The following is a 15,622-nucleotide window of genomic DNA, read 5'->3' as shown; positions in this document are numbered from 1 at the left end:
CACCGATGCACCCACCACACAGCTCCACCTACACAGCTCCACTGATGCACCCACCATCCAGCTCCACCGATGCACCCACCACACAGCTCCACCGACACAGCTCCACCGATGCACCCACCACAAAGCTCCACTGATGCACCCACCACACTTCTCCACAGATGCACCTACCACACAGCTCCACCAATGCACCCACTAAGCTCCACCGATGCACCCACCACACAGCTTCACCGATGCACCCACCACAGAGCTCCACCGAGGCACCCACCACACAGCTCCACCGATGCACCCACCACACAGCTCCACCGACACAGCTCCACCAATGCACCCACCACACAGCTCCACTGATGCACCCACCACACAGCTACACCGATGCACCCACCACACAACTCCACCGATGCTCCAACTAAGCTCCACCAATGCACCCACCACACAGCTCCACCAATGCACCCACTAAGCTCCACCGATGCACCCACCACACAGCTTCACCGATGCACCCACCACAGAGCTCCACTGAGGCACCCACCACACAGCTCCACCGATGCACCCACCACAAAGCTCCACCGACACAGCTCCACCAATGCACCCACCACACAGCTCCACTGATGCACCCACCACACAGCTCCACCGATGCACCCACCACACAACTCCACCGATGCTCCAACTAAGCTCCACCAATGCACCCACCACACAGCTCCACCAATGCACCCACTAAGCTCCACCGATGCACCCACCACACAGCTTCACCGATGCACCCACCACAGAGCTCCACCGAGGCACCCATCACACAGCTCTACCGAGGCACCCACCAGACAGTTCTACCGATGCACCCACAACACAGCTCTACCGATGCACCCACCACACAGCTCCACCGATGCACCCACCACACAGCTCCACCGACACAGCTCCACTGATGCACCCACCACACAGCTCCACCGAGGCACCCACCACACAGCTCCACCGAGGCACCCACCACACAGCCCTACCGATGCACCCACCACACAGCTCCACCGATGCACCCACCACACAGCTCCACCGATGCACCCACCCACAGCTCCAATGACACAGCTCCACCGATGCACCCACCACACAGCTCCACCGATGCACCCACCACACAGCTCCACCGATGCAGACACCACACAGCTCCACCGACACAGCTCCACTGATGCACCCACCACCCAGCTCCACCGATGCACCCACCACACAGCTCCACCGACACAGCTCCACTGATGCACCCACCACACAGCTCCACCGATGCACCCACCACACAGCTCCACCAATGCACCCACCACACAGCTCCACCGATGCACCCACCACACAGCTCCACCTACACAGCTCCACCGATGCACACACCACACAGCTCCACCGATGACCCACCACACAGCTCCACCGAGGCACCCACCACACAGCTCCACCAATGCACCCACCACACAGCTCCACCGATGCACCCACCACCCAGCTCCACCGATGCACCCACCACCCAGCTCCACCGATGCACCCACCACACAGCTCCACCGACACAGCTCCACTGATGCACCCACCACACAGCTCCATCGATGCACCCAACACACAGCTCCACTGATGCACCCACCACACAGCTCCACCGAGGCACCCACCATACAGCTCCACCAAGGCACCCACCACACAGCTCCACCGAGGCACCCACCACACAGCTCCACAGATGCACCCACCACACAGCTCCATAGATGCACCCACCACACAGCTCCACCGAAGCACCCATCACACAGCTCCACCGATGCACCCACCACACAGCTCTGCCGATTCACCCACCACACAGCTCCGCCGAGGCACTCACCACACAGGTCCACCGATGCATCCACCACACAGATCCACCAATGCCACAACTAAGCTCCACCAATGCACCCACCACACAGCTCCACCAATGCACCCACTAAGCTCCCCCGATGCACACACCACTCAGCGAAACCACAGCATCACTCAGCGCAACCACAGCATCACTCAGCACCACCACAGCATCACTCAGCGCAACCACAGCATCACTCAGCGCAACCACAGCATTCACTGGTTCAAATATGTGCTTTCAATGTTTCAAACTGTTTTCAAGCGTTCACGCTTTATTACAAATCCCAAAAAGATGTTAATATTTCACTTCTGTTCTTGGATTTTCGTCACAATAAAAAACGCTGAACATAATCTTCACAAAAGTTATTTACAAAAGTTTAAGCTATTGCCATTACAAATTAAATAAATTATTTAAGTATTAATTATTTAAAAAATTAAAAGCCATTGTTATTTGTAATATCAATACATCTAAGTCACGTAAATACAAAACATGTTGCATTACAAATGCTATAGGTGTCACATTTGCGAAAGTTATAACTATTGGCATTGTAAATGACAAAGCTATTAATTTAGCTATTTTAAAAAATAACACATAAATAAAAAAAAAAGACCAATAGCTCAAACTTTCCTAATGCGAGCCCTATTGCATTTCCAATGCTTGTTTTTCTCTTGTAACCTGCACACTTGTCTTTTTTTTATTTCTGTAATTTTTATTGAAAATAAAAGCATATTTACATGGTACAGGGTGAATCACATGGGGGAAAAAGTAAAGAAAGAAGCACGGGGTGGGGTGGGGGGGGGGTGGGGGGGGGTCAAGCAATGTCCAGATTGCCAGATTGGTTTACATTAGTTTAGCTATTGATAGTCCATTATTCAGTTTGTTACGTTTTCTTCAATCTTTCCTCCTGTATTGCACTGTTTGCTACCTCATGTATTTTGTTTGCTCACAATTGTCACTTTTACCTCATGTAACTTATCATCTGCTTTTGTAATTTTGTTCATTTGTAATTTTCTGTTCCTATTGTGAAGCGCTCTGACCCCTTCGGATAAAGTCCGCGCTATATAAAAACGCATAAATAAATAAATACTCTGCTTTTTATGACCTCCACTTGTGGCTGCACCCCTCTTAGAGCTCCCACACCTAGACCCCCAGTTAAAGGGGCCCGTGGTAAACAGGCACGTCACGTGACGCATGTACCTCACTCCCGGAAGTAGACTGGGGAGTCGATTTCATTTGTTCGCTTTCGATCTGTCAGATTTGGTCCGCGCGTGCATTGCGCATTCGCATATCACGGTGATCGTCGCGGGAGCGGCTGATTTCGCTCCCACCGCTGCTTGTGAACTGTGCGCGCGCACGAACGTACCTACGCCCCGCCCTCGCCAAAGAAATCTGAGGAGTAACGACAGAAAAAGTAACGGCATCGATACGCCATACATCTATCACTTCAAGTAACGCTGTCCAGTAACGACAGAAAAAAAGAAACGGCATTTATACGCCATACATCTCACACTTGAAGAAACGCTGTATGAGTAACGACAGAAAATAATTCAATAAGAACCAAACGGGTGCCGAAAGAAAGGCCTGGGAGAAGGTTTATGTGCTTGTAATTTTGAAAAAAGTATCACAAAAATCTGAGGTATCGTCACTCCTCTTTCCTTGGCATTGTTTCGTTATTCCCGTGCGTGCACGCGCTCTGTGCCGCGAGCCCCGCGGGAGTGCGGAATCAGCCACTCGCGCGCCCCGCATGCGCACTGCGCGCAGGGCAGGAGGAGCCGAAACAAAACAAACCGTGAGCGCCCCGGAAGCGGAAGTGTCGGCGGGGGCGAGAAGGTCCTCGGTGAAAGTGACAGAAAGATACCGGCCTAGCCGAACAGGCGCCGCCGCCCGAGAGAGGTGAGGACCGAGGGGAGGAGGCTGTCGCTGTCAGGATGTGGGGGCGGTGTGCAGGGAAGAGGAGGCGGACTCCCTCCATCCTGGGGGGGCATGGTGCGTCCGAGAGCCCTGCGGGCACCCAGAGTCTGGCTGTCTGTAGGGGGACCGGGACCTGCCTGCCAGAGCAACCCTAGCCGTGCACAGTGCGCCCTGGCCTGCAGTTGGGGCGCCTGCCAGGGTCACGTGCACCGCGCTCCCTGGTCATTTATTCTGGCCTCCAGGCCATGTGTACTGTCCTTCCCGGATCATGTAGGCTCCCCTCTCTCCCTGTCATGTACACTGTCCTCGCTTCCTTCCTGGATCACAGAGCCGGCTCTTGCTCAGAAAGCGCCCTGGGCGGAAATAATTGTGGCCCCTCCCTGCAGGTGGTGAATAAAATAAGGCTGCAGGGGCCCCTGTTGTGTTAACAGGTCATTCACACATAAGAGCAGTCATTGACATCTGAACACACCTTCCTCGGTACCTCTTCAAATATTCTGATTTGCACACTGCGTAGCTCGATCACGGTAGTGCCAAGTTGGCGGTGTTGTGTGTGTGTGTGTTGGCAGGGCAGTGAGCGGGAGGAAAGGGGTTAATGGGGTGTAAACAGCACATGCAGTTAGTAAAAGGATTACAAGCAGTCCGGTCCGAATCATTGGAATCAAGTAAGAAGGACGCTGATGTCTGCAGGACTTTAATGCAGACAGCCCCGTGTGTACCCCTTTGAAACTTGGCGCCCTATACCCAGGCCCTCATGCCAAAAGCCCACCCCGCCGGATCATGTACTCAGTCAATGTCAAAGTCAATAAATATCTGAGATACAAGAGACTCGCCCCCCCCCCTTGTATTCTGCAGGGTTGCAACTACAGTTTGTTCTACGCTATTGCCCTTTCCCAGGGTCATGTAGACTGGCCTCTGCACCGGAAGCATGTAGATTGCTCTTTCAGGTCCTTGTTATCTGCCCCTCCATCCGTAGGCTGTCTTCAATCTCTTCGAATCAGGCTGCCCCTCTCTGCCACAGTTCTTGTAGAATGCATCCCTTTGAGGAATACTAATGTGCTTTTCTAGGTTGCTCCCTTACTTTGTGGAGAGGCCACTACACTTACCATTGGTGTTGTATGTTTCGTAAATCCTTACTCTACTTATATGTCCTAGTTTCAACCTATGGCTTATAGAACATGCTAAGGCCATGGGCTGTGACTTTATCCCGACCTCTGGCACGTTAACATGCTCGTTGAAGCTTTAATCCCTGTTGCAGTTCAAGCTCCATTTCATTTATATGCACTGCACATTATGCTTGTTTCAACTATTTGCTCTGGTGTTTCATGGTTTTCTACTGCTGAGCACTGAGTAGCTGCTAGGATGCATTGCGCTTGTCATTCCAGCCTTACCCCACATTTAGTTCTGGCTTGGCAAATCTGTCTGCATTACTTGTAGTTACCTGTTCTTTATTCATCAAGTGGACTTTGCACCCGCCCACAGGATCAGTACCATGCACCATATGATATTGGCATTAGGGTAGATTTTACCATCTGAAAGGTACAGTTGTTCATCACATATTAAGTTCCCCTTTTTTATACACTCATTGGATATTGAAAACAGTTTTACCAATGCAGCAGGATTTTTTTTTCTTGAAGAAATAGTCCAGGCTCAAAATGGGAGTCAGGCCTATCCGCTTTGTCAATGCTTGTTGTTTTACAATGCATTGTTTAGCCATCTGCTTCAAAGACTTATTGTGGTGCACCGGGTGCTCACAGCAAGGTCTTGGTCTTTCATTTTACTATTAAACTGTCACAGAGGTCTTATTTATTGAAATCGTGTATTTACATTTATTTCTAAACATTTAGCAACTTTTATATCTCGTGAACTGCCTCTTTAGCTGTAGTTAAGAATCATATTTTTCTGATCCAATTCCTTTTTAATTTTTATTTAAACCATTTGGTAAGTTGCCCAATGTACTCTATTGCCATTTCTGATCTCTGTCATGGCTCAGTTCTCCGTTATTTTACCACTGGTCATAATTAATTGGCACGTAGTGCCCATTATAATTCTGTAAATTGACCCCGTTTCAAACTTACTTATGCTCCTTTAGTTGTATCTTTTCTTCTGAGCTATTTTATTTATGCCCTTTTTGTCTTGCTGCTACATTTCTTTTTTTTCCTTTTTTTTTTCTTCTCAAAAGACTTGTGATGTTTGGTGTAGTTAAAAATTTGAAGGTAATTACATTTTATTCCAGTGATCGTCGCTTTTCATGTGTTGTCTTTTTTTAAACTTGCCCACTCTTAGAATGTATACATTTTGGTTATACAGTTTACATTTTTAGGTCTGGCTTTACAGCGATGTCTCGAGAGCTTATGTGACCAACCCAAAAAGAGCTCTCAGAAGTACTACAGAGGTAGGAGTGTATGCTAACAGTGCTTGACTTGTACCTCTTGGCATGTGGGAAAGCTTATACTCCATATAAAAGAACTCATTTGGTTATAGTGGTCCGCTGATCAAGGCTATAGGCTTGATTTGTGTATTATGAAAAATTACTTTAAAGATGGTATCTTTGACATATTTACTGTTCAAAATTTTATGATAAAATCAATAGGCCTTTTAAAGTGGATTGTTATTACTCTATATATTGAAGCCTGCAGAAGGTATTTTTTTTAACGGATTCTGACAAATTATTGGGTTAGCAAAGGGTTTGGTGTTGGTTACCCTTCTGTAATAAAGATAATCGGTTAAGAAATGCCATTGCAAAATTAATTAGTTAAATAAATAAATACTGTTTACTCCGAAGTACGACAGTCCCACAAGACCTCTGGGTGACAGCTGCATGTAACTGAACCCTGAATTGCTAACACCCTACAACTGAGGGCTTTATCTGAACCGAACATTCTATAATACGTAACAACATTCCAAAGTATTGTACTTATCAATTAATATTACAGTATATTCAGTCTCTTTTAACAAACCATGTGGATAGAAGATTTGCATTTTGATAATTCTTTTTAGACCCTCTTAGGCGGAATAGTATTTTGCTTTGCAAACTCTTAATTGTGTTTACATTCGTAATGTAAAACATATAAGCCTGATGGTTACTTTGTGGGAAAGCGTACACTTTGAACAGTAGGTATGAGTTGGTTTTGGTGACATACTCGTGACAAGGCCTGATTGTATACCAGGAACGATTGTGACAAAGGCAGTAGGCCGGGGTTATTTATGAGAAAACGGCATGTGCTAAAGCTGATTGGCCTTTTGAAGTGCATTGTCATCACACTTTGTCAGAGCCCGTAGACATGTATTTTGCTGCATGAAACATTACAGATTGCCAAATTAGGCAAAGGATTTGGTGGAGGTTACCCTCTCTAAGAAAACCTGGAGTAGATTCTCCCAGTGATAATTCGTTTAAGGCCTTGTGAGTGTAGTTGCATATTGTTTTGTCAACTGAAGTTTTGTAAGTTTGTAATTTGTGAACTGTATTCATGATTTGTGCAGTTTAAAAGGGCTGTGTTGGTTATGTTTTCAAACCAAAGGCTATCTGCCTTATTTGTTAATTGGGAAACGTTATTTCAGATTCTATAGATATCGGTTTGTTAGGAAAAGTCACAACAAATATAGTAGGCCTCATGTATTTATTATAAAGCATATATTTAACGGCCAATAGGCCCTGTTTTTGCTCTTCATGAAAGATGTGGACAGGCATTTTCTTACACGAAATCTAACATATTACCTTTCTAATCAAGAATTTCGTGTTGATTACTTTCTTTGACAAAGGGTATGTGTAGAAGATTTGAAATATAATAATTCGAGCTAGAAACTTTCTGGGAGGCATGGCAATCTTAGTTGTCTGGCAAGATCTTGGAATAAAATGTAAATTTTAAGGAAAAAAAGTGTTCTCTCTCTGCCCTTTTGTTCTCTCGCCATGTGTGTTGGCATTTGTACTGTAGTGTAGTTCCTATATTTCCCAATAGGCTCTGCGCATTGGAATAATATATACTATAGATTTGACTATGACTGAGGTCTACTAGGTCTCTATCGAATATATTAGACTTAATTGTGAGTAGCAGCTACCTCAGAGGTCACTAGAAACTTTCTCCAATGAACAAGGAGGGATTAGTTTCTGACCGCATAAACATGACAACGTTGTTTCCCAAGAATAAGAAATGTATCTCAAGAGTCGCGGAAACAATAGATGGTTATTTTAATCGTGCTTGCTTCGTTTCACCAGAGGTGCAGAGAAATAGAGAGACGGGCGTTTTCAATAAGAAGGTATTTATTGAACAGTCTTCTTTCTCATGCAGAGGAAATGAACTGCTACAATCGTAATACTGGTTGCAAATTACAATGCGTACATTACGAAGAGTATTATAAAATACTGTAAAAGCACGATATGGTTTCTATGCCATAAAATATATAGAATACATACATTAATAAATAAAGACTAAAAAGTACTCAACTGGTGTTTCTTAAATACGCCTACCTCCTGTGTATCTAACCTAGGTCTAGTACAAGGGAGGAAGTAAGGTGTAGCTTAGTTTCAGTATTCTTTTGCCAAGAACCTATTCAAGAATTCTTTAAGGGTCTAATCAGCCAGCTCCGTACCTTGGTTTTAGAATGAAGGAGGTCTGGTATCTCTCTCTCAGAACTCTATTTCCCAACAACCCGCAAGGGTAGCTTGGAAACACTGGAGCTGGATTTCTCGGCAAGAGAAAAGATAACGTCTCTCTCAGTGCGTCTGCTGGAGGGTCGGCTTCCTTCAGCACTTGCTGCGGCGAGCTGTTACGTGTAGGTAGATAGTCGAACTGCTCCAAACCATCGTGTGTTTGCCTGGGCATATTTAAACCTTGAAGGTGCCGAGTTTGAAGTAAGGTTGGGCATAATAACATCATCAAAGACTCAGTTCTTTGAAAACTCAGTGAGTTCTTGGTTAAGTCAGTATTCAAGCAAGGGGGAAGTCCCTGACTGCTGAAGGCGGGTTTTTCCAAGAAATCCTTGTGGATTTTCAGAACGAGTGGAAGTAGCCATGCCGTATTTGGACTGCTAAGTCTAAATATGGTTAAGATTTCTATGCCTATATAAGGATAGGGTGATTTATACCTGTATATGGGCATGAATCGGGAAAATTACACTGAGGTCCTAAATTCATAGAGGTAAAAGGGAGAGGTTTCCCTTAACAAGAGTCAAGGGAAATGGGGTTAACCAACCGACAAAAAGGAGAGATTCCCTTGAGCAGAACTGAATTGACTAAGCTAGACAATTAAAACCATAACAAGATTCACGTATATAAAAAGAATTCTTACAATTTATTGGTAATACCAATAAATTGTAAGAATTCTTTTTATATACATGAATCTTGTTATGGTTTTAATTGTCTAGCTTAGTCAATTCAGTTCTGCTCAAGGGAATCTCTCCTTTTTGTCGGTCCTAAATTCATATACAACAGTACATCCAACTGAAAATGAGTGCACTTCAGTGTCACTGCAGCTGGACAAGTCCTTTAGTTTTCTATTTTCTCCTTTTGTAGTTTGACTTTCATTCTTTCCTTCTTTTTATTTTCACCTTTAGAGCATACTATAGCTCCCAAGACAGTGCCAACAGGTCTCTTGTATCATTTAATCTGCAGTGTGCTGCATTGCGCACAACCACTGCCTCTAAATTAGTTGACCCTCATGTGGGCCTCAAAAAATCTACTGGCCTATGGCGAGTTTTGTCGAGCTATTTTTAGCACCTACTCGTGTCCCTTCTGGCAGTGAACTTAAGCTGGAAGGAACATGTGTTGTGTTCATTCCGAAAGTGAATGAGCAATAAAGACCCCTTCAAATGTTGTTTTTATGTTGACACATTTGCTATCTGTTCAAGGACAGAGGTCAAATGTCAGTTTGTCTTTTTACTAATTGTTTCTTATCTGATCCTGGGAAATGGTGTTTACTTTTCTTTCTCTTATTACAACTAAGACATTTTTGTCACCTGAGCTCTCTGACAATCATTGTGAAACAAATGGATGTAAGATGTCAGTTTTTTCTAACACAACATTTTAATAACTTGTAAACGAATAGTAGAAGTAATTCAAACTATATCCAGAATCGCAAAATATTTTTTTTGTGATTCAGAAGATTTTAATAGGAGATAAACAAATCGGAACTCTTTCATTGGCGATGTGCATATGGCACATATTTGCAGAAACTGGATTTTCAAACAGTACACTCTATATAGTTTTATCAAATAAATACAGTGAGTGGGAAGTTGTGGCCATTTCAAGGCAAAATCTGCTGATTGTAAATAAGTGATTGTAAAGAAGTGTGCTACCACTTCATGCATGTATTTATTAAAAGTGATACTTTTTAATCCTGATTTGAGAAACATTCCTGCCCTGATGACAATGTGGTTAAATGAACTAAGAGGCAAGTCAGGGGTCATGTGTGTCCCACATGTGGCTTGATTTGTATTCTATATGGAGCTTGGGTTTCGTCTACTAAATCAAACAAGTGTTTTTTGTACAGCAGACTGGCTGATATCGCATTTTTGAATGTGCCCTCAAATGTTATGACAAACAAATTGTGGCTCAGTGAATTAAAATATTTGCCTAGGAACACATAATTTGAAACCAGTTTATGGGTCAATTAGGTCAAGTAGGTTATTTAAATTACTAGACTTGCGGGTCTAGTAACATTTTTATGATTTTTCAAGGCATGCCATGGAATAATATTTTCCATGGCCTAACGGTCGACTTCGAAGCCAAGGAACTAGGTTCGAGTCTTGGCAGGGACGCTCAACATCCTGTTCTTCTGGGCAAATCACCTAATCTACCCATGCTGAACGAAAACAAATTTATGTGTCTTTAACGCAACTGGTGCTCATGTAAATAAAGCGATCTGATACCTTCGGGTCGAGTTTTCGCTAAATAAAACTTAAAAAAAAAAAATTGTGTATCAGTTTTACCATTTCAAGATGGGCAACATGTTGGTTCTAGATTAGGTGGCCATACTGGAACTTTCAAACAATGATAATGCTATGTACAATACCATTGCAAGCTGCCCACCTACTGCTATGTTTAATTTTGTTTGCTGTTGCAAGCATATGTCTGCTATGTTTAGGTGGAAGTATGTGTGTGTTTTTTTTTGTTACATTGAATTTATTTGCAGATGCTGCTGTATTTTGTTTGTGAGTCCGTAAGTGGGTGAATGCAAGAATGAGCGAGTGGGAGAGTGAATGGATGCCCGAGTTCAGACATGAGTTGCAGAGACTGCCTACACCTATTACTGATAGTAGAGGCACTTTCCTTTATAATCCAGACCTGTTCTTATTAGCAATGCTTGTTGGATTTTTGTGTGACCCATTATATGATGAGTAAACTACAGGGCATACATGACAAAACAAGCTAGTTTAAATTGTCTTCCGTAGACTGCAACACATACTGTAAGACTGGTCCTAAATTGCCAAAAAACAGGACCCCTACCAAGCCCCCATTAAAGAACTCCACTGCTTATTGGTGGAACCTAGAATGAAATGTTTAGCCCTATTTGGGTGTGGAAATACGCTGTCATGAAGCTGCAATCCGAGATTGGCACTCCTCAAGGAGCTTCGTGGCCTACCAAATCTTTTTGTGGGCCTCCTTAGGAATTCCTGCAGCCAGGTTTGAATATGAAAGTAGACATTGAATAATGTTGATTAAAACCTATTGCGGCTGTCTGTCTTGCTCTCTGCTCAGTCGCAAGCCTCCTGTGAAGGCTCTCAATCACTGAGGGATGTGCATGTCTTTTGGCACTGTGTTACTTAAAGTTATTTAGTTGAAGCCTTAGCAGCGCTTAGGAAGCTGCTTCTGCAAACTTAGTTGATGGAAGGTACAGTGGACTCCGGCTGAGAGCAGGTGGAGCCCTCAGAATAAGCCACTTTACTTCTTCTTTGATCTCTTGTATCTCAGGATCCGCAGTCTGCGACTTGCTAGTGGAGAGCTATATTTCTCCCCATACCCACCATCCCACCTTCCTCTGCACACAAGTCAGTTCATTAGTCGCAGCTTCGTGCCAGGTTGAAGGTACAAGTGTTGCCTTGGCACCAATGGGGTGCAGACTGCCACTTGTTGTGTAGTGCACCACACTTATGATGCTTCTGTTTGTCGCCAGACAGCCATGTTCCATGACAACTGTGTACATGGAGTGAATGTTTTCTGCTGTAATGTTCCCCTAAACTAATTCTATGGCGTGAACTTTACATCTAGGAGTGCTATCCACTTTAGGAAAAGTGTGGTTGATTGATGGGAGAGGGGTAAGTCCACTGCCTTGTTTGAAGGCTTAGATTAAAAGGATTATTAACATAATATCACTATGAAGTAGAATATTTAAGATTTGTTAGGTCTCGCTGGAATAGCATCCGAAGGATGCGTCCAGCTGGAGACTTATAGCCGGCTGTCTCGGGGGAATTAGGGACAAGAGGGTGTTACGAGCTTTTCTGCCGGATTTGGGTGCGCGAACACGCACGTTCCGTCCCGCGCCACGCACATCCCTCCGATTTCATGAAGTTGGCACACATGCGCGCGCATATACACACACAGACAGACAAACACTCGCTCACACCCTCCCCCCCCCCCCCCCCCAGTCATTGGCCTCTTTTAAACACACACGCATACACACAGACTCCAAGACACATACACACATGCACGCTCACACACATACACAGCCCCCCGCCGCACGCGCACACACACATGCCCCCCGCCCTCGCAGCTCAGCAACAAGGCGAAGTCCCACTCACCGGCTTCCATGGTGCGGCAGCTCTCCTCTCATCGGCAGCTGCAGGGCTCCTCTATGCCGGTTACCACGCTCCGGTGCTCAAAACAGCCGCGGCTCTTCCGTGGGAGGCGGGGTAGGCTCCCGCTCTCCTACTTCCGGTTTCCGGCTGTCCCGTCCGGCCTGCCTGACTTCCTGGTCGCAGGCCGGCGGCGATGTTCGGTTTGTCCAATTTCTTGTATATAGAAGGTGCAACAATATGTATTAGCTCAATTATTAGGATCTATATGTGATGGGACTGAGCATTTTAATTTTGAGCAGTAGTTATTAAATGAAACTTTATTTTACAATCAACAGAAGCGCCTGATGGCCATTCACAGTCAGAGACCTTTAATAAAATATGTTTGCAGTGATTGTGTGTCTACACTGACTGTGGTTGGGCCTCGGCAGTGCTACTCTTTCAGTCTGGTTGTGCTGGGATTAGCTGAATGCTGTCCTCCCTTGCTCAAGCCATGCAATGACGTCATCCCTTGGGAAAAGTTGTCCTTCACTCTAACAATGACTCTTTGTGACGTCACGCCTGTCTCTCTGGTATCGTTTGGTTTTTACCTGAGCGGGATGCGCAGTGTGCCACGTAATGGCGAGCTCAGTTCTCTCTTTGATTTGTAAATCCCTCTGTCTCACCTCGCTCTTCACCCTGCCACCTCTCTACTGCCTCTCCAGTCCAGGGTGCTTCCCAGCACTTCCACAGTGGCCACGGATATGGGCCCTTCTTCTGTTTCTCGCGCTTTGCCTGCACGTGGGTAAGTTTTCTAACGGCACGTCTGCATTGGTTCCCCTCTCTGGGTGGAGCTGCAGACTCTGGGGCGTCCATTGGTATCCTGGGATGGCAGGACAGTACATGACACTGACTGAACCCAGTCTCTGTACCTCGTCTCACCGTCTCGCAGGTGCCATGCTGCTGCAGAAGAGGGAGGCTCGGGGGTTTTGGAGCTCTTGAGGCCCCCACTCTATCTACTAACGCAGTTTAGGCTGGAGTGAGACAATGTTCCCTTCTGTGAAACCCTATAATATGATCTCATTCAGAGGACAGTATTGCTTTATTCTCAAAGACCTCATTGCCTCCTGTGGAGCTCACCACGGCAGCCAAGCCTCAATATCCCCATCTCTCTTAATAGAGTCTCACTTTTTTGGATCAACGTTGATTCTTGGCCAGACTCAGCTGTCCTATGAGCCTTAAAGGAACATCACATCTATAGACAAAGTATCGTTCCAGGCTATCTTCAGTGACCCCCAAACTTTAATAGTCTCAAACCTTGGAGCACTGTCTCACTAGTACTTCAGTGATCTCATGAGCATGAACAGAATCTCACACCTTGCAGCATTGTCTCATAGTACTTCAGTGATCTCATACGCATTACCAGAGTCTCACACCTTGGAGCACCAACTGACTAGTACATCAGTGATCTCATATGCATTAACCCCTTCGAAGCTAATGACGAGCTGGGCTCGTCATGGCGCTTACCTGCCGTGCGCGGATGACAAGGCCAGCTCGTCATGATTTATGGTGTTTTAGATTTTTTAGCGCAGGACGGGAAAACGCCTAGCAGCCATGTGGTTAACAGAGTCTCACACCTTGGAGCACTCAGTACTCAAGTGCTGGTGAATCTTAGCAGTCGCGTCAATTTTCCCACAGCCTGGAGTAATCTCACTCCTGCTCAGCTTTTATGGCTGCAGAGACCTTAAATAAGTCTCACACCTGGAGTTACTCTAGAGACCAGTAACCTTTACTCGATATTCAGAGCTTGGAGCACAATCTTATCCCTTCTTCATTGATCCCGGAGAGCTTTATGAAGCTTCATGCAAATGAACAGTTGCACTCCTGAACAGCCATCTTGATTTTTAAGGAGCCTTATTCCTGCACTGGCTTAATGGCCCCTGAGATAGTGCTTAATTTGTGTTGTTGGATGCAGGTGGTGGGCACTGGTACTCATTTTTTGAGAAATCAGGGTTCACTTTCCAGCATCATAATTTGACTCTGCGCAAGAGAGCGAGACGATTCAGAAAAAGGCGAAAGATAGAAGAAAGGAAGGATAGAAACAGAGCGAGAAAGGATAGAAGGCAGGAAGTGCAGGGTGGTGAAAGAAGGAGGCATGAGGTGGAATCGAGATTAGGCAACACTGAGATTCGTCAACCCTGCCACTCGACAGCAGACTCATGACAAAAACCGTTGTTTTTCTGCACTCACTGCATTGCTTAAGCCTTAAGAAGAGCTCTCTCTCTTGGTGCATAGTCTCACTCATGAACAGCCATTGATAAATGCTCACAACATTGCGCTCAGTCTCACTCCTATCAAGGCGCATTACACTTTAACTAGATCTGATTCCTGTCTCCCTTTTACCTCCTTATCACCATAGACTTCGTTAGGGTTTCATTCCTTGGTGCACTGTCCTCACTCCAGCTTCTGTGCCTAATTAGATGCATGAAAACAATTTCTCTCTTTACCATTTTTGAAAGCATCATTTGATGGAGTTTCATGGCTCATTCTCAAACTTGTCCCAGCTATCCCAGTGACTTTATTGAGGTCTTGCACAAAAGGGATGATGCTTCTTTCCATTAAGTAAGTATTTTTGGTGTAACTCCCCCCGCTGAAGAGACAATACCTATGCTATGTTATAGGTGGCTTCTAAAATGTGATCATTTTGAACCGTGATCCTGCCAATCACAAACGGTAAGGTGCGTCAGCATGTTGACGACAACGCAGCTTCCATCTAACTTTGACAAGTGTGAGATCGACTTTGTTTTCATGCTGAGCGATCTTTTTTTCCTGCTCTTGCTTTGGTGACCTTGTCGACTCCCTAATTGGGGTGCAATTTTAAGGCTGTAGAACCCTTTGTTGAGGTCATTTTTATTTAAATTGGGGAAGCGGCTGGTTTTTATCTTCGTAAATAGAGGCAGCACGTTCCTGCTCATTAGGTGAGATTGTTATTTGGGTTTAATTGCCCATAAGAAATGTGGCTGTAACATACAGAAAGCGGTTGGTTTTTAATAACTAAGGCCAGGATACAAACTAATATACTTCCCTGCTATTACAGCAGATATTGCTTGCTTAGGATATTGCCACAGCTGTCTATTTTGATAGCCGAGATTTATTGCGCCACATAAGGTATATTTATTC

The 15,622-nt window shown here is 45.1% G+C and overlaps 1 protein-coding gene across 10 annotated transcripts in view; it reads left to right on the top strand.

Moving 5' to 3' along the window:
* The first annotated feature begins 3,594 nt into the window (after positions 1–3,594).
* USP19 (ubiquitin specific peptidase 19) overlaps positions 3,595–15,622 on the top strand; it is a 471,392-nt gene continuing 459,364 nt past the window's right edge. For all 10 annotated transcript variants that reach the window (XM_086939352.1, XM_086939351.1, XM_086939350.1 and 7 more), the window contains exon 1: positions 3,595–3,715. The gene's annotated coding sequence lies outside the window, so the exon portion shown is untranslated. The remainder of the gene's footprint in view (positions 3,716–15,622) is intronic.

Source organism: Lissotriton vulgaris, chromosome 9, assembly GCF_964263255.1.
Source record: "Lissotriton vulgaris chromosome 9, aLisVul1.2, whole genome shotgun sequence".
NCBI lineage: Eukaryota > Metazoa > Chordata > Amphibia > Caudata > Salamandridae > Lissotriton > Lissotriton vulgaris.
This window is presented reverse-complemented; position numbering and strand designations above follow the sequence as displayed.